This window comes from Condylura cristata, unplaced genomic scaffold, assembly GCF_000260355.1.
Source record: "Condylura cristata isolate star-nosed mole 26May11 unplaced genomic scaffold, ConCri1.0 scaffold00018, whole genome shotgun sequence".
In the NCBI taxonomy this organism is placed as follows: Eukaryota; Metazoa; Chordata; class Mammalia; order Eulipotyphla; family Talpidae; genus Condylura; species Condylura cristata.
In genome coordinates, this window is record NW_004567119.1 from 11,549,531 (window position 1) to 11,567,848 (window position 18,318).

Genomic DNA, 18,318 nt, shown 5'->3' on the forward strand with positions numbered 1-18,318 from the left:
GTGGAGCCAGCAGAGCATGGCTCCTTCACTGTGGAGAATCCTTTGGCGAGAAACAAGGGAAAAGTCCCAAGAAAAGTTCTCAGACCGAGCCCAGGCCTTGTTTTTCAGTTGCAAAGAAAAGGTGCATGAGATAGCAGCCTCTGTGTCTGCACCCCGACATTTATGGGGTACTTTCGGATCATTCCAATAACCGTGGGTCCTCACATCTTCCCAAACACAGATCGCTCTGGCTACATTAGCTCCGTAAGATCAAAGGATTACTTTGAAGTTATAAACAGTATGTCTCCTTTATCAATTAATTAAGTTTGTCAGAAACCAACCTCCTTTAGTTAACTGAAATTGGTAGAAATTAACTAAATGTCTTTGTTCTTTTGTTAAGAAAAAATAATTACGCATTCCCTCTGTGTGTACAACTTAACCTATGTGTGTACCAAACGCTAAGGTGGGACCCGTCCCTCAGAGAAGTCTGCAGTCTGGACTTCCTGAGCCCAGTCCTCAGTTTGACCCCAAAGAACCTCTTTAACTAGACTTTAAATTTGCTTCCAGGGGTGACTACTTCCACGGAGGCGCTCACGTGTCAGGCATTCACTCAACCAGCCACCGGCACCCCCACGTGGCCTCTGTCTCGCTCCACCGGGAGCTCATACTCACAGTCTTCTAGGGGCTGCTGATTACAACCAAGCACCTGACCTTGGGACAGAGGACAGGAGCCAGCGTGGAGGCAGGAAGGATGAGGCTTTCCTGAGAGAGCAACAGGAGGTGCCAGGCCAGGTTGTGAGAGCCCAGGGCAGGGCCTAACGCCCACTTTAATACCCACTCCGCCCGAAACCTAAAAGAGCCTGAATCCTTTTATAGTCCACATATTGCTTAATCCTCCTCCTTGATCTCCTTCGTAAAACCAGAGCAACATAATACCAAAGAGTTGGAAGGCATCTTGGAACACATCTAATCCAGTGCTGCTCAGCCTCCCCCCACCCCCGCCCCAGTACCCTAAATAAAGAACATGAACCAGTTTTTTTGACATCGCCTATTACATCTTTAAGTGTAAATTTCACATGCTGAACCAAAATACCTGCATTTGTTTAAAGGTAAAAATAACATTTTTCTCTCAGAAATCGAATACAGCTGATTCTTCATAGGAAGGTGCATCATCTTTATTCTCAGGCCCCCTCCCCACCACATGCCCCTGCCTGGATCAGGCCTCGTTTACTGACGGGGAGATGGACACCACGCGAGAGGGTCTGCCTCTGTCTGAGGCCGCACGGTGCAGAGGCTGGAACCAGCTCCAGAGCTCCCCAGAGACCTTCATTCCTCCCAACCCTACATATGACGCTGAGACCTCTCCCCCCCACTGCCCCCCCCATCCCTCCCGACTACTCTACCTGGGTCCTCTTTTAACCCACCAGAGGGCTCAGAGAAGAAGTTGCAAGCAAGAACTCCCCCTTGGCCAAGAGAAGCAGTCCCACCCATCTCCAGGAGGGAGGCCTAGGTGGGCGTTCGGGGCTGTTCTCCATTAATTCTACCTGCGCTTCCTGGAGGCACCTGGGGCATATTTCTGAGCATGACACCACAGGAGGGAAGCTGACATTGTCATTGTCTGCCCATCCAGAAAGCCTCTGCCATGTTCTCACTTGTGCTGACAGTTGAAGGTCACCTCTGGCAGAGCCCTCCAGTGGATGGCGCCCGGCTTCCCTCCTGCAAAGATGAGGAGTTGCACATCAGAAGCTCCCGTGGCACCGCAATCCTCTGAGCCAGCCAGCACAGAAGAAGCCAGGAAGCGTCAAGCGGCTTGCTCCCTCTGCCTAAAGGTCAGCGGCTCCCATTGTTCCCAAGACCCGTGACACCTCCCTGGATCTGGCCTGTCAGGGCCTGAGTTGGTCCCCTCCTGCTGTTGCAGAACTCTGCTGCCATCCCTCTCTGTCCTCACTCTACTCCAGTCACACTGCTCTTCTGAACGTCTGTGTCACGTCCCTCTCCCTGCCACAGGGCCTTGGCACAGGCCGTTTCTCGGCTCTTTGCCTAGATTGCTGCTCTCAGTTAAAATATCCTTCCTGGGCCCTCCCTGGTGGCGCAGCAGGTTAAAGCACAGCACTAAGGAGCTTAAGCCGCTTCCGCATGAGTTCCATCCCCGCCTGCCCCGGAGGTGACCACATGGCGCGGCAGACCTCTCCTGACCCGCCCGCTGCTCCCCTCAGCAGTGTGCTTCGTTGATCTGCCTGTTCTGCTCCCCACTCTGTCTCTGTGAATCCTCTCACCCTCCGCATCTCTGGCCTGTACCCCAGTTCTATATGAATAAATAAATCTTTTTTTTTAAAGATTTATTTATTTGTGCATACAGAACTGGGGTACAGGCCAGAGGCTCAGGGGCGGTGAGAGGCTTCACCGGAGAGCAGAACAGGCAGATTGACGAAGTACACTGCTGAGGGGAGCAGCGGGCGGTCAGGAGAGGTCTGCCTCGCCATGTGGTCACCTCCGGGGCAGGAGGGAATCGAACTCATGCGGAAGCAGCTTTAGATTCTCAGTGCTGTGCTTTAACCCGCTGCGCCACCAGGGAGGGCCGGAATAAATAAATGTTTAAAAAAAAATTTCCTTCCTCAGCCTACTCTGATCTTCCCATAACAAGCCTTCCATTGCAGGGTCTCTGCACGCAGGGGCCTTTCTTCACAGCACCTAACACTTTCACAAACTCACATTTATGTGTGTGATTGGTTACTGGGTTGTTATTTATTTTCCTACACAGTAATGTAGTCCTCAAAGGTAGAGTCAGTATAAGTATTTGTTCGTACTGACATCCTTGTCATCTGCCATTGTGCCTGACGCACAGTAGGTGTGTTAAAATCTACTTAAACAACAAATTAAATAATGAATGTGTAAATGAATGGTAGATTTAGGTAAGTTCAAAAGTTGAGCTGATGAATGAATCAATACCTAAAATTGTTTATGAAGTTTTTGGGAACCCAGGATTTCATTGTGGGCATGCTTGTCTATGGAGGGCATTTGTTGTGGCTATCTCTCTGTCCCCTGTTGCCTACCATTGTGGCATCTCTAGGTGTCTTTTATGGGCCAATTATGGGGGAGTGCTCAGAAATCCTGCGAACTCCATTCCAAGGTATTTCAATTTCCAGCTGACATAGAAGAACTGAACGAGTTTACCACCAAGAAATGATTATGAAAGAAACTTTAAAAGATATAGGCTTGGAAAAAAGAGAATTGTCACTGAGGGAAGACCTGAAATGCTAGAAGAAATGTAAGCCAAGAATAGACAAACATGCAAGTAAAGCTAAATGATAATTACTGTATGGAGCTACAATCGCCATGCATGATTTAGGATTTTTGAAACAGCAGTCAATAATGCACAAAATGTGAGAGCATGGTCAGATTCAAATGCACTAAAAGTTTTGAGAAAGTGTAAAAGAGATTAAACTGGCTTTGTTAAGCACAGTTGTTAACCACTGAAACAATGAAAATGGTTCATGTTTTCCAAAAGGTAATGGAAAAAAATGCTTTATGAAAATAATTCAATCAAAAAAGCACAAAATAAAGGTGAAAAGTATTCTAAAATTCAAATACATTACATAAGATGATATAAATAAGTTTAAATATATCAACAGTTATAATAAATGTAAATGAGCTAAAATTGCCAATTAAAGATAGAGATTGCTAAATAACATTTGTAATATGGAGCTATATGCTGTTTATAAAAGATACATCTAAAAATACAAGGAATGGAAAGGTTAAAAATAACCTATTCAAAAAAGACTATTATACAAATATTACCCAAAAGGAATCATAATTGTATTAATAAGATGGATTAATAAGATGGCTTTACATATCAGCCACTCCAGGATAAAATGTTAAATTCACTAAGAAGACAGCAGTTTTAAGCTTATATGAACTTAGTAACACAGTCAACCATTTGAATCACGTTTAACAGAATTGCATGGCATGATGGCCAAATCACAAGGATGATGGGGGCCCTAACATATATCCTTCTGAAACTGATGTATCAAACATACAAAAATTAGTAAAGATAGAAAGATTTTCCAACACAATTAACAGCTTGATTTAATGAACATGTAGAGAACTCTGGATTGAAAACCAGAAAACACGTGTATGAAATTATTTTAGAACACATGCAGAATGGTACATGTGTAAAATTGACTTCATCACAGAGGTCAAAAAGCAGGCCTCAACCTATTCCAAAGAAGCCGTATACATTGGCAGACCATATTTATATCTAAATCCATTAAAAATAAATCAAAAGGTAATCATTTTAGGCATTTGTTTTAATATTAAAAATTTATCTCTAGATTACTGGTATATCAAAAATGAAATAATACAGAAACAATAATACAATCATTACGAGTTATAATGATTCTAGTACATGTTAAAACTTACCGATTGTGGACAGTGCTACTTAGAGGACTTTTGTAGCCTCGGGGCTCATTGAAGCTTTCCTTCATTTCTCCAATTATGCACTTCATTGATTTACATATTCATTCAATAAAGGCCTAATCTGGCACCACAGAAGTCACAGGATGGAGGCTTCTCAGCACTGTGCCTGTGAATAGCTGTTGTTAATATGAATAGCTCCAAAATGCAAATCTCCAGCTAGCCTGGTCTCTTCCCCTCCATTGATCTGTAAGCTCTGCCTGGAACTTAGATTTTCTTGTGATGGGAACGTCACCGGCGATACATGTCTCAGACTGTTCTGCTTATAGTAAGAAGAATTAGTCTTAAGCTCATAGGGACAACAGCCACTGGAATTCTTCATTTCCTGGATAATTTCCTGCCTTCTCACTCCTTCCTACTCATGTCTGTCTCCTGCTCTCTTTTGATAGGCAAGATTGCCACCATATTACCTCCACCCCAAAGGGAGAAGTCCGACAGGGCAAAAGGATATGTATTGTCTGGGACCTATTTCAAAGAGTGTGTTGGGGACAAAAGAGCAGACCAAAAACATCTATGGGCTTTCAGGAAAAAATTTCAAGTAAAAATGTGAAGACAATGGCCACCAAAACTTTCCTCAGAATAACAGCGACAGATCAAGGCGATACATTCAGCACGGTCACAAAGTAAGACTGAAGGAACAAAGCAGTTTTGATCATTATTTTCTTAGAAACCATTATCAGATTCACAGTAGAAGAGGGTAGGCTGAACCTACAGTCCATTTCTTTTCTTTTCTCAGGGCTGTCAGTTACCAGTTCTTGTCAAGTAAATTGTTTCCTACATTTCTCACCATCCATTGTCTAAATGCCACATTGCAAAGGTTCTCCCTAATCTTGTTTTCTCTCATCTCAAAGGCTGTGAGTCATTTCTCAACTGTATGGACAAGTCTGGAAGATATGCAGTGTAGCTGGGTGTTAAGGCTACCTGCAGCCAGGCATTTGTTTGTTTTGAAACATAACATTTGCTGGACTTTATTTATTAGTTTTCCTCATTACGCAAGACAGTTTGATTACAGAGCCATCACTGAGTACATTAAATAGGGCTCCTCTTCTTATGGCTAAAAGTCACCATAAGTCAGCATAACACAGCTGACTGTCTAGTCGCCGTATCTATCCGGGTGTGGAACATGACTGCGGCCCAGTGAATGCAGACGAGGCAAGACAAATGCTCCTGCTAATCACTGGAGCCTGTTGTGCAGCTATTCTAGCTTGACTGTTCAAGTTATAACAGCCCTGTGACTAGACTATTTCTCCCTGAGGCTTTCGAAAACTCATGTCTTTAACCAACATGGGTTTACAAAAGAGGTTGTACATGCCAAAGTTTCTCCACAATCCTCACCTGAGACCAACTTCCAAGACAGAGCATGGGAAACAGGATGGTCCAGGAGAAGGCAGGGACTTCGAGTTCTGCTCCTTGACAATCAACTCTGCGCCAGGTTGCCTGTTGTTTATTTAAAGCTGTGATGCCTCGGGTTGGTCTTCACCCCTAGGCAAACCTGAGAGATGACTGGCCTCCAGCAACACGCAATTTATGAATATGGAAAACACAAATGCTGTCTGCACATGCAGACTCTTTATAGATGGGCTTTAGGGCAAGTTCAAAATGCCTGGATAATGTACCAACCAGCGATAATAAATCTCTGCAGAGCAGACACCACCTACCTCCTCCTTTTGAGATGAAATTAAAGGCAACCTATTAAAGACCTACTTGAAAGACCACGATTGCACACTTTGTGTTTTCCCTTTGGTTGTCTTTAATAGCAGATGCCCTGAGCTAGTCTTTAATATAAGCTTCAGACACAAAGCGCCCACTGGAAGACGCCAAAAGTGCCATTCTTCAAAATAACATTTGGCCAGAAAAGTAAGAAATGATCATTGCAGAAATTTTGTTAAGAGCAGAACAGCAGGAAGAGGAAAATTCACCTCCTGCTAAACTCCTGCATCCTTTCAGTCTTTTTTCTAGGATTACACAATTTTATAAGATTATATATATCACATTGGACAATATAATTTGTTTTCACCCACTTTATCAAAACTTTTTTATATTAAATATTATTCTAAAAGAAACTTTTTGATAGTGCTGAGTATAGCATATGAATGGCGGTTTGCAATTAAAAATTATAAAGATCCTTGTGCTTAACCATCTTTGCATTCTTGGCTATGTGAATTAATTATTTAATATAGTACTAAATTAAACTTTCCACTCTAATTTTTACAGGTTTAACATCTATTTATGGGCTGTTGCTAGCTGTGAGAAAACACCTACAAGCAATCGCCGTGTCTCGTGTTTCTGAGAGAGTTGTTTGGAAGAGGATCCACGCCAGCCGCGCTAAGGTTGTCTGGAGTTGCTGAGCGCTCTGGCACTGTTTTGTTACAGGTCCTCTGAAGGATGCAAAGCCAAAGTTACTCAATGGGCGCTGGAATTAGAGCAACTGTCCTATTATTGTGTGCAAACTCCTGCTACAAATAACCTGACAGTGTCCATCTGCAGGGGACACAGAAAAACAAGAAACATGCAAAGTAAAGACCAAAATAGACCTGGGGTCCATCTGGCTTGGCCTCTCCATGGGGCCCCCGACAGATGGCGCAGATTCCTGAGCAATACCTGCCCATGCCATTGTCCTGTGTCATGGGGCGGGGGATTCCTTCCAGCAAATGGCCTGGCCAGAGAGGAAAGGCACTGAGTCTCCGAAATTCATTCTTCTAGTCAACAAATAATTCTCTGAGCACCTGGCACATTCTGAGGCTGTAGTGGGCCCTCAGAAACCACCGTGAACCAGAGAGACATCCCCGGACCTCAGGGTCTGTCATCGGAACTGTTTGCCAGCCCACTTTGCCAGCTTTCCTCCTCCCCTCCGGCCTTCCTCTGCTCTCCAGTGGGTTAACCAGGCCAAAGGGCTGCTACCACTGAAGCTTTTCTTCAGACCCGGTTGCAACAGCTGCTAACAGTTCAGTAGTGGGCAACGTCTTCTGCTTGATTTCTCATCTGCCAGATTGCTTGGGGAGTCCTGGAGGTCAAGGCTATTACTGCTCATCGTTGAACCTTGACCTAGCGCAGCGCCTGGTACCTAAATAACGCTCAATCAGTAATGAGCTTTAGAAGATTTTAGCCTTTCCAAAAGGACCCGCCATCTCTAAAGAAGCTCTCCAGAAACTGTCTCCTCTTCTTATAGAGGATAGTCATTTTCTCCTGGGGACAGGTGCTGGAGACTAGATGCCATTTCGGAAGATACACCAAAGCATATTAACTGTACTTTAAACTTGGAGGGGCCCTGGCTTTATGGGTCTCGCTAGCATTTGTCAGCTTTGAGCATAAAGGTGGAGCTATATATAGGCAGACAGGTGGCTATATATAGGGAGAGCAGGAGGCAGAGATAGATGGATGACAGAGGAAGTAGAAACTGGCAGGAAACACCATGTGTCACAGCAGGAAGGAGATGAAGGATGAAGAGGTGGGCTGATTATAGGCAACGGACGAAGCAGGGGAGAGCTACCGGGAGGTGAGGTAGCTTACCAGGATACTCGGGAATTAGCCCTCCCGGTGGACAGACGCAGGCCGGAAAGGTTTCTAAGAACCAAGGGCTGCTCTATTTTACCGCTTGCAGTTAAAAAAGGAAGGAGGCCTGTGTGCACGCTTCAACAAAGGGAAACGAAGACACGAACCCCAGTACACAGGGTTTGGGGTCAGGGGAATATGCGATTGACTCCATTTCAAAAGTTTGCTAGCAAACTCTCTGACCTTGCCCTGGGCCCCTGGAAAACCCAAACCAAAGGTAGAAGCCCCCTTGGAGAACAAGACCCTCTTCCTTCCTTACTCCCCCTGAAGGCAACAGAGGCATGTCCTGCTATCCAGAGGCGAAGAAGCCCCTTCACGACCCAGAGACACAGGCACAGGCTGGCTGTGAAACGCGACCCACCTCTCCTCTCCCTAGGATGTCAGACCGGTTCCCATCACCCTTTGCGCTCTCTCAGCAGCCTTATTGGGGGGAATCACCGCAAATGTCAATCCTGCTGGTTCACCCCTGCCCGTTAACAAGGCTTTCCGGAGGCTGCTCACCCTCACCTGTCAAAACCATAACTCTCCAGAGCATGGGCCCAAAGGGGGGCCATGGAGGACATGCTTTCGCGGGGGGGGGGGGCGGCAAGGGGGGGGGACGCTCCGAAGTCAGAGCAGGCCCGTCTCTCCCAGCACACTGGGATCTGCTGTCAGGTCTAAATATACCGTTTTAAGAAAACAGCTTAGGCCTTTCCCTGCAAGTGGGTACTGGCCTATATTTTTAGCCCATGCGGGGGTGTGCATAGATGATATCCAGGCAGTCATTTTCTCGCTCAAGGAAGAAGCGGCTGGCGGTGTGACCGCTCCTGGTGTGAACGCAGCCGCCTGCCCCTGAGTGTGAGCCACAGGCGGCTTGCTGAGCTCTCGCGGGGACCGTGCGGGCTCTGGGGACAGGCAGCCTCCTCTCCGCGTGGAGTGGACTCTGTGGCTCTGACAATGACTCCTGCAGCAGCTCTGCAAGGGGTCCCAGGGGCATCGTGTCACCTCCTGGAGGGTAATTTCTGGGGGTACACTGCTCCGAGCTGCAGGATTCCTGACTGTGGCTAAAGACTTGTGGGTGGTGTCTGAGAAGGACCCACACACCAGCTCGGATATGCCTGGCACCATCACCCGGGAGGTGGGGTTCAGCTGTCACTGTAAGTGGAAAAACCCAAGTTCAGAGAGGCTCAAAATCCCCAGAAGCTGGGGGCACAGCTGGGACTTAAATCAAGGATTCTGGGACCCCAAGCCTGTCCTCAACACCCCTGATTGGGCCAAGGCCAGCCCGTAGAGCTGGAGGGCAGTGGGTGAGGAGGAAGTGGGTGGGCAGCATGGCTAGTGCAGGCTGGAGGCTGAGAACCAGGCAGTGGGATGGGAAACAAAGCCCCGGTGGGAGGTGGCTGTTGGTGAATAGGGGAGCCTGGTCCTCGGCCCTGGGGGTGAGGAGGGCTCTATGCTCTGAACACAAAGGGCAGCAGAAGCCCTGCATCTCTGGGGAAGGCAGACCCTGAACAAGCCCAGAGGGTGCTTCTCAGTCCTTGGCTGGGCCCACATGGGCTCAGCTCCCCAGGGAAAGTGGAGAGAAGACGGGCACCCTGGAGTAAGCCCCGGGTCCTGTGCATCCTGTCCCGGGCTCACCCAGTGCAGCAGGGACGGCACCCGCGGTCCAGCTGACAACACTATCAGCCCTGGGCTCTCCCCACCATCCCCATAGCTCCTCCTGGCTGCTCCCTCTGTCCCCTCCTCAAGTGACACCCCAGCAGCTTCCTTTGGTGCCTTTGACTGGGGACCCACTGAACTCCACTCTTCTGCTTTTGCACCTCAGATTCCCGGCCGATATCTTGTTCTGCTACAACTGTTGATGACCTCAGTCTCCTGTTGAGACATCCACTTTGAACTGGAGAAGTCTGGCTACCACAGAGAGCCAGTTGGCTGTTGTGTGTGGCTCTTGTAATGTAAGGTAACCTCAGAGTCAGGAAAAAGCCGGGTGCTTGTTTACATAATAATGCAGGGTAGAGTACGGAAGGGTCGGGACAAGGCTTTCCCCAGAGAGCTTGTTACTTCCGTTATCAAGTTGACACTGTGATCTTCAAGACCAGTTAAACTGTGCCTAGGTGACGTGCTTCACCCTGCATAGCTGAGGGGACTCCAGGGAAGAGGGCAGACACGGGGGACCAAGGAACTTAAAAAAGGAGATTTCACGGACAAGAGGGTATCAGTGAGAGACGGGGAAGGACTCTGGTCTGGACTCTCCCTGATGTGCATCCAGATGGTGAAGCTTCCACCCCGGACCCACACACTGTTCACTAATCTGAGAACTCCCAGACAGCCCAGGAAGGATCAGTCCTGCCTCCCCGGTGCTTCTGCCTGTCCGGCCTGGGGCATGAGGTAGCAGGGGCCTCAAAAGGGCCTGGGCTGCCCCTGCAGCCCTGTCTCTAAGGCCCACAAGGCAGACAGACTCAACGCTGTTACTAGACGCGAGCCCAGGCTTCCGTGCACTAGCCGGAGGCCTCCCTTGAGACAGACAGAGAATACAGGACCTGCCATCTTTGTTATGAGTCATAACATATTAGAAAAGTAAAAGGCAGACCGACGGAGGCAAGCCTCTAAAACACCTGGACAGCTGGCCAAGGCCAGCCGTAGGCCTGGGGAACAGCCCAACACACATTCCAGTGTGTGTGGGACCCTGTTCTCGCTTGCTTGGACGAAGTGGGAAGCTTGCCTACCACCAACCTCCTCTGTGGAAGGCGGCCAGACCAAATCAGTTGTCTGTGCTGCTAAAATTCTGGGACAAAAAGGTTTGGAAGTAACGTCTCATTCAGCTCTCTGAATCCTTACAATAGAGTTAATAATGTAAATAGTTACGATCCCTGTTTTACAGATGAAGAAACAGGTTCAGGGAGATAATAGCAGAGACTATCACTTGCCAACACAGAACCGTCCAGCCCATGTCCCCCTTTCAATCAGGACTCTGGCTTTACTTAGGTTTCCAGACTTCTCTGGGTGGCCATACACTGTAGGGGTCCCATCACCAGCCCAGGAGGGAGGAGGAAGAAACTGGTTCAACTGAGCCAATTATGAGGATTCCATTGCTTGGGCTGTGATTGGTTTAGAGATGGGCACGTGACACACTTCTGAACAATAGGCTGTGATGCTGTGGCCCTGGAGAGCTTCCAGGAAGTGCTTTCTTGCTCTCGAGCTGCTGCCCCTTGTCGGGTCGGCTTGGGATTGCTGGCTCTGAGGCAGCCATCTTGTAATCAGAGGGCTGGGCTAGCGGACCAGGCCAATCCACTGAGGATGACAGAGGAAAATGGTGTCTTCATTTACCTTGACCAGCAACTGCATTCAGCGTCCCTGGAGTTACCTCAATCAGAACTTTCTATTATAGCATGGAAAACACTTTCTTAATTGCTGGACTGTGGGGTAGGATTTTTCTTACATGCAGCTGGAAGTGACCTGACAGGTATGAAAGGTAAGTGACTTGCTTGAGGTCACGCAGCTACTAAACCATACATCTCAGATAAAAGCCCAGGTCTGTGGAGTTACAAATAGCATATTCTTCGCACTCTGCTGGGATGAACAACAAAGTGAAGAGTAATTCCACAGGATTCATTAGAATCCTTCCTCACAGAAGGATCTCTGGGCTAGTCAAGCATCTGTCAACTATCTTGGACTAAAAAAAGACTCTGTGAAAATGAATTTTTCTTAAATACAAAACAAATCTTCTTTCTCCTCACAGTGTTTTTTCTCTCCCAAGCATCACAAATGCTTCTTATTCTGCTCCTAATGTCAAGATAACAGGATTTAATTACCAAATTTATACCCCACCAGCATAGCATAAATGCACTGGCCTGGATGAAAATAAATGCAGATATTAAAAAAAAGAAAGAAAAGAAATACTGCATCACTGCGGTGACAGCAGACACAGAGACGACAGTTTTATTTACTTTATCTCCTTGCAGGAAGCAGTTAAGCCATTTCAAAGAGATTATTGGGTTTTAATGATCCAGGACGTTAAAAGACATTTCTCCCAGCGACAGTGACAATGTACCGCAGGTGAAGGAGGCTATAAATTCAAGACTAATGACCTCTTGCTGGCAGCCCCTCCCTGCTTGTTCATGATGGACCCTCCTGACCATCGCCCAGTTAGCGCCAGTCACTGGTTGACGCTGTCATTGAATAATGTGGTTCAGTCTCCCCTGAAGGCCTTCTCCTTAGATTAAGACTGGTGGGGCGACGGGTAGAAGCGCAGCAATGCGAAGCTAGCTAGCCGCAGCCACATCGGTGCAAGTTCAATTCCAGCCCCGGAGTGACCCACATGGCGCCGCAGACCTCCCCTGAACCGCCCGCTGCTCCCCTCAGCAGTGGACTTCGTCTGTCTGCCTGTTCTGCTCCCCACTCTGTTGCTAGAGGGCCCTCTGACCGCCTCTGCACCTCTGGCCAGTGCGCCAGTTCTGGGTGCATAAATAAATAAAATTAAAAAAAAAATGTTTAGACTCCACAATAAAACCACATTAGAGTGCCCAGCTGGGCTCCAAATGCCAAAGGGAGAAAGGAAAGGAGAATGGGTAGGAGAGAGCAAGAAGAAAGCAAAGAGAGATGCCCGGTGGGCTGGTCAGAGCCACCGAGGTCTTCCAGCCGCGCTCCCACGGCCTCGCGTCTGCACCATGCGCCTGGCCCGGCTCCACACCCACCCGCCCGCACCTGGGCCTCCCCTGCCTGCTAGCAGATGGCTAGGGAGTTGGGGGTGTGGGGGGCTCCCAAATGCACCTGTCGGAGGTCCTGGGCTTTGGGGCACCCTCCCCAGAGTGTGGCCAAAGCAATTCCTCTTTACTGATCTTCCACTTTGGACTGTCACAAAAATTTTCTTTTTAAGAGATGGGAACATGACTTAAAACGTTCCGGAACCAAGGGGCTGACCCATCTCTTTCTTCTGCAGAGATTGAGAACCAGAGAGGAAAGTTTCAAACCTGGAGGCAGTTGAAGAGCAGCCTGGAGCCAGGACCTGGGCGCCATCCCCCAGGGGGCTCCTGGCTCCTCCCATGGCCCAGGCCACCCCAGCAAGGGGTGAATTGGGAAACTCAAACCTCCCCACCAGCAGCACCCTGCAGCGATGTCCTGTGCAGATACCTAAGAAAATGACTCTTCCCAGGGCCTCCTGCTTGGATTTACAAAGGGTTCTATCACTCCTGGGGTACCCCGTTAGTCCCAACTGATGGGCTCACACACCTCAGCCCCTGAAGTTTTATACGAGAACCACACTCTAGAGCGGTTCCCTCGAAGTCATAATGAAAATACTTCATGAACCCTTTTCCCAGTGATGTCCCTCTGCCTAAGCATATTAGTGCATGGTTGAGTTTTTGCAGCGATTTCTGGGCTTTTCTGCTGAGCTTAAGGAAAACACAACAATTGGATGCAGCTCAATAAAGTTATGGTCATCAGAGATAATTTTACCCACATAAGTGGGACCTTCATCATTTGTCCTGGGGAAGATCCATGAACGCACTAGCCCAGAGAGGCCTCCGGAAACTGCATTTTTCTGGGAGGTAAGGTCTCCAGCAGCTAGCTGCTGAGCCAGCTCAGTCCAGGGCCTGTCTGAGGTGAGCAGGCTTCGCCATGAAATGTGGAGGGAGGAGAAGCTGACATTGCAACTTGGAGTAGCAAGAAATCGGGGTTTGGGGGCTTGGGAGTTGCCCAGGGAAACTCCAGAAAGGAGAGACTGGAGTAGGCATCTCTCTGGACGAGGGAGCCCCAAGGACAATTCCATGAGGGCAGTCAAAAGTGAAAAGCATGGCTTGCTACGTACCTAACTGCGCTTCCAACACGGAACATAGGTGGGCAGGTCCAGGGCCCTTCAGTTGCGCCTTCCTGCCATTACAAAAGAAAAAGAAAAGAACCCAGTGAGGAGAAAAATACCTTCCAAAAAGTTTCCAGCAGCAGGAAGTTGCCAGTGGCTGCAGCCAGTTAAGTCACTGGGGGAAATTCCTTAGCATCCCTCAGCGTCAGCTCCCACCACTGTGAAATGGGGTAATGACATCACTTCCTTCAAACACCGCGAGGATAAAAAAGAGCGAGTATTTCAAGCTCTCAGCACAGCGTGGCGCTTGCAAGAGCAGGCAGCCACGAGGCCTGGACTGGACCATGTGCCTGAGCAGAACACCCCAAAGGAGAGCGCTCCATCCTGGTGGCTCTGGAGACCACTCTGGGGCCCCACCCTGCTGTGGGGTGGGAGTGAAGTGCCTGGTGCAGGCAGCCTGGTAAGAACAGGTGCAGGAGGGGCGACATCAGAAGGCCCTGTGGGTCCTCAGAGTGAAGGGGCTGCAGGTCCCCAGATGCCCCACAGGGGGAGGTGGGAGCAGCCCGGGAAGCCCCTACTGCTGAAGCCCTAGGGAACACAGGCCAGCAGGCAGCTCGGGCTCCTGCTAGGCCGTTGACTGTTATCACATGTGTCCCTGGCCTCGGGACCTGGTGAGTGGGGGCACGGTAACCCCAGTGGACATGCGGCACCCTGTCCCCCTAAGCCTGGGTAGCCCAGAGCTGGGGTACACTGCAGCCCTGGGGTGCTGGCTCCCTCCTCAACACACTAACGGGAGGCAGACATGCTAACAGGGTGCAGAAGAGGACACCGAGGCATGCAGGAGGCCAGTCACCTGCCCCGAGGGGCAGTGAGTAGGACACAGAGCGGGGAGCAAATCAGGCAGAGTCGGCCTCAGTGCTGGCAGCCCGCGGCTCTGTGCGTTCCTGGCCAGGGGCCCTATCCTGCCTCGCGCTGCTGGTCTGGCCTCTGGAGACAGGAAGATGGGAGCACACAGATCTGGGGAGCAGATGGGCCAGGCATCCTGTCGCTGGCATGGCTCCTCTGGCCCGGGATGTGTGCTGAGCTGACCGCAGCTCCCCTCTTCACCCTAAGACATGATCCTGATTGGGTTCCAGAGGATTCTAGAAAATTTCTCTAGCTGTGCTGGCCAGTTCCTTGCTTTGCCATTCGTTTTCCTTATGCCATGAATCAACTGGTCGCCCACACCTGCCAGCTCTCCCCTCCCTGCACACCCAGGCCTTCGGCCACCCCTCACCTGGTGGAGGTGCGCCCTGTGATTGGGGGCTGCCCTGTCCCCGGCCTCGGCAGCCCCCTACCCTGCCACCCACTCAGAGTCGCTGACAGCAAGTGGGTGAGGAGTAACAGAGAAAGCAGAATCAAGAAATAAAAACCCTAAGGGCAGCAACAATTAATATTTAACTTGAAAATTGCCTGGGAACAGAAAGCACAGGCCTTTCATGTGCAAATCAGATGCAAATCAGATGCAAACAGTCTCCACACCAGCCCAGGTCATTATTCTATACACCTGGCTGGTCAGCTTGAAGGGGCAGCTGGACGACCCCCTCCAAATCAGGCCACGACTGGTGCTGGAAACCTCCCCACTGGGCACACCAGCCTGCCTGGAGCTCCTGGGGTCAAAGCCCCTCCTCCAGGGAAAGTTCAGCTTTCCCCTCTCACCACAGCCCATAGGTGGAAGCCCAGGCTCCCTGATCAGAAACTGTTACCTCAAGACTCGGCCTCAGCCTCCAGGGCACAGGTGGCCCTCTGCAACACTGACCCCCACCTCCTCTGTCCCTCTGACTGACCTTTTCTGACCTTGTAGGACAGGAAGGCCACGACTTTCAGGGCCTCCAGCTGACTCGCAGGTGTGAATTCCTGGTGTGAACTTAAATATCCAGAACCTTCTTTAAAGGAGACAGGTTCAAAAGCAGAGGCCCCACACACAGCAAACCAGGGGAGGCGACATTTGGGGGAACCCACGGAGGGACATTCCCCAGGGGCTCAGCACATTTGTCAATCTCGGATCCAGGGGACGTCACGGTTCACACGTGTGCACTTTCCGTCACCCTTTCGTCTACGCGTTTCCAGTTAAATTCTGCTCGTGGTCAGTATACCCGATGGCTCCTGTTGGGGTCAGCCCTGGGCAAGAGCTTCAATGGGCTGAGGGCAGCTGTTTGGGCAAGTTTCACCAGTGCAGTAAGGAGACCCCAGAACAACAGTTGGCTGAAGTGAGGGCACTTGTTTCTCTCTTGAACGTCTGTCCTCTGCAAAGCCTGGGGCACGGGGCTCCTGCCCTGTGCAGTGGTCAGCCCAGGGCGCCAGCCTGGCCGCCTGTCCAAGGAGGCTCAGCATCTCAGCGCACTTCCTGACAGGGTCGGAGGAAGGAGGCCCCAAAGCTGCATCGCCTCCACCCTGGGGCCAGCTTTTATCGACCTGACTGAGTGGGCCTGACCTCGGGGGCAAGCAGCAGGTCAGTCAGAGCTGGGAGGACCCTGGAAGGAAACCTGGGTGCTCTGTGGCAGATACCCTGGGGAGGCTGGGGCCATACCCAGCGCCCAGCTCTGCAAGCTGACCAGGGTCCGCCCACCCCACACCCCTGGGACAGCTGTGCAGCCAGATCTCACGCTGGGGAACCTTGAGGGTGAACATTTCTTGAAGGGTCTGAGGAGACAGGGCACCCATGAGTGAGCTGTGTGGGAAGCTTCGGGGTCTGACCTGAGGAAATGCTTTCCCTGTCCGGCCAAGGGAAGTGTACTAGGCTTCGGCTCGGGAAGGAGAGGACAGAGAGAGCAGTGGGCCAGGGAACCATTTACAGCGGTCATGGCACATAAGCTGTGTCACATACGTACTGGAACTCCGAGAAAGTTCCAGTAATTTCTCTTACTCACTAAATGCTCTTGCTCCTGGGAGGGTGGTAGAGAGGATAGGTGAGATGACAGATGTGTGGCACGGGGGCGTGCCCTGCCCAGGACAGGCCCTCCCTGTCACGTGGCCCCGTGCCATGTGGCGCTCAGGGAGCACAGCCCCTGGGACACCACTCCATCCAGCCCGGAGCCTGTCCCTCGTCCCTGTCCCAGCTCTCGGGGAAGTGGTTCTGGAAGTCTAGCGTGCATCGACTTACCTCCCACACCCAGAAATTCTGCTTTTGATAGGGCTATAGTGGACCCAGGCATTTCACTCTCATGCCAGGAAGGTGGGGCTGCCCATCTCTCAGGCAGGCTTTGCCCATGGACACGCTCAAATTCTTCCACGGCAGCCCACGCTGTGCTATAAGGAGCTGAGGGACTTTATGTGGCATCCGGGGCTGGGAGTTGGGGTGGAAGTTGGGAGAGAGACATCACCATGGGGGCTCACTTGGCTGTCGAGGCTCACAGGGAGTAGCCACAGGCCACAAAAGGCCCCTCAACACACACCTCCGCCTCCCGTTAGGACTGGAGCCCCCACGAGGGGAGCATAGCGGGCGTGGCCAGGCCAGGATGTGCAGACCCACGGAGGCAGTGCGCACTATTAATAGCAGGACTGGGTGAGGCCAAACGCAGCAGAGAGTGTGAAATGCTTCTCCAGGGAGCTGACAAATCCTTTGAAAGCCCAGGTCATCTCAGACTTGAACTTAGTCATCTTCGCAGACAGCTCAGATGTGGCCTCTGGTGCCCCACGAGAGGTGGGGCCTTGGCCACAGATGACCCCAAGATGCTCCTTCCGGCTCAGGCCCTGGACAGAGAGGACGCTTTTGATTCTGGTATATAACATCTATTGACTTTTCTTCTGATTACGTTATGGAAAAAACCTACAATCATCATAAAAAGTGTTTTTGGAAGATATAGAAAGGCACAAAAGCAAATGAATAGCCACCTGTAACCCGGCCATCCAGAAACAGCCATTAACATTTTAGAGTAACACTACTAGCTCCTCCTATGCATATATTTGCATAAGATTTCATACATCAAATTCAGGTTTTAGCAGATCCCCTGCTCTGTAACCTGCTTGCTTCCCTTAACACTATGTAACGATTTCTCACATCACCAAGCGCTCTTTGACCATCTCGGCTCTAATAGCTCATCAGAGTCTGGCACTGGGAAGCAGAACAATTTACCATCTCGGTGATTTCTATTTGGGGAGGGGGTTCTGGGTAAATCATATGGCACGTCAATATGTCAAATACGGTTTTCCTTAGGACTGAATATGAGAAAATGAGTTTCTAGAAGGTTTTTGTGTTGTTGTCTGACATTTTACCTAGCATCACGATCTGTCGATATTCAAGTGTAACTTCACATGGGCTGGATGAGCCCCGGCCTGCTCAGGCTTCACGGTGTGGAGAAGGCAGTGCAGATACGCACTACCTAATGACACAGGGGCACTGAGGCACGCTTGGAAGGTTGGAGGACCCTCTTCAGCTGCCCCCCCCCCGCCCCCGGTCCTCAGAAGGGTCTCTTCTGTGACAATCGTCAACCCATTTCCAGGATTGTGTGCAAATCTGTACCTGGCCTAGAGCAATTATTTCTGAAAACTAGATTTGA